We start from the raw sequence: 2,035 nt of genomic DNA, 5'->3' as shown, positions 1-2,035 counted from the left end.
AATCATTGGACGTGTTCAAAACTTTTAAGGCTGAAGTTGAAAATCAACTCAGCAAAAAGATTCAGTACGTCAGATCTGACCGTGGTGGTGAATACTATGGTAGATATGACGGTTCATGTGAACAACGTCCAGGGCCTTTTGTCAAATACCTAGAGGAATGTGGTATAGTCCCACAGTACACCATGCCAGGATCGCCTAGCATGAATGGTGTGTCTGAAAGACGAAACCGGACTCTTAAGGATATGGTGAGGAGTATGATTTGTCACTCTACCTTACCGGAGTCACTATGGGGAGAGGCACTTTAGACTGCAGCTTATATTCTTAATAGGGTGCCAACTAAGGTAACTGCCAGAATACCTTATGAGCATTGGACTGGGCAAAAGCCTAGTCTAAAGCACTTTCATGTGTGGGGATGTCCAGTTGAGGCAAGGCCTTATAGGCCTCATGAAAAGAAATTGGACTCCCGTATAGTGAGCCTCTACTTTATTAGTTACTCTGAAAAATCAAGGGGTTATATATTTTATGATCCAAATTTAAAATCCATATTTGAGACGGGTAAAGCCACGTTCTTTGAGGATATTGAGTTTGAAGGGGAAAATAATGTTAGAAACTTTGTCTTAGAGGAAGAATCGGTATCAATTCCAGATGCGATTCATATGGTTACTTTTGATGAATCAAATTTGGAACCTCTTCAAGACAGAGCTGATGATGACGTGCCTGCTCAAGATGAGTTGGTAATTCATGAAGGACAAACTTAAAATCCTCAAGAACAAGGACAAGAGTTGCAAGAGCCAATAGCCTTGCGTAGATCCACTAGAGAAAGGAGAAATACAATTCCAGATAACTACATTTACTTTCTCCTGGAACATGAGGGTGATGGCTTAATAGATAATGATCCATTAAACGTTCCTGAAGCCATCCAAAGTTCCAATTCAGAACAGTGGATTGAAGCAATGAAAGAGGAGTATAAATCCATGCAAGACAATAAAGTTTGGGAACTTGTCCCATTACCAGAAGGTAAGAAACCCATTGGTTGCAAATGGATTTTTAAGACCAAGCGGGATTCTAATGGTAATATGGAGAGGTATAAGGCCCAAGCGGGATTCTAATGGTAATGTGGAGAGGTATAAGGCGTATCTTGTAGCTAAGGATTTTACTCAGAAGGAAGGGATTGACTATAAAGAGACTTTCTCTCCAGTTTCATTGAAAGACTCTCTCAGGTCAATCATGACTCTTGTAGCACATTATGATTTGGAGCTTCATCAGATGGATGTCAAGACAGCTTTTCTCAATGGAAACATTGGTGAAAAGATTTATATGGTGCAACCAGAAAACTTTATAACAGGAGACCAAAAGAATATGGTTTGAAAATTGACAAAATCCATGTATGGGCTAAAGCAGGCGTCTCGTCAGTGGTACCACAAATTTCATGAGGTGATTCTCTCTTTTGGTTTTGAGATGAATTCAGTCGAGGATTGTGTGTATCACAAGTTCAGTGGGAGCAAGTATATTTTCTTACTCTTGTATGTGGATGACAAACTGCTTGCTACTAATGATGTGGGTACCTTGTTTGAAACCAAGAAATTTCTATCCAGTAATTTTGAAATGAAAGATCTTGGTGAAGCTTCGTTTGTATTAGGAATTCAGATACATCGAGACAGATCTCAGGGTATTCTTGGATTATCACAAAAGAGCTATATAGAAAAGGTACTTAAAAGATATGGCATGCAGGACTGTAAAGCAATGAAAATTCAGGAAATTCAAAAGATCCATTTTGCATCAGCTGTAGGGAGTCTTATGTATGCTCAAGTTTGTACATGTCCGGATATAGCGTTCATATTTGGGGTTTTAGGAAGATATATGAGTAATCCAGGAATGGATCATTGGAAAGCAGCCAAAAGGGTCATGGGATACTTAAAGGGAACAAAAGATTATATGCTCACATATAGGAGATCAGACCAATTAGATATTATTGGGTATTCTGACTCCAATTTTGCGGGATGCCAAGATAGTAGACGATCTACTTCGGGCTATG

The sequence above is a fragment of the Lupinus angustifolius genome, chromosome LG11, assembly GCF_001865875.1.
Source record: "Lupinus angustifolius cultivar Tanjil chromosome LG11, LupAngTanjil_v1.0, whole genome shotgun sequence".
NCBI lineage: Eukaryota > Viridiplantae > Streptophyta > Magnoliopsida > Fabales > Fabaceae > Lupinus > Lupinus angustifolius.
The sequence above is the reverse complement of the archived record's forward strand: the minus strand, read 5'-3'. Positions refer to the sequence as shown.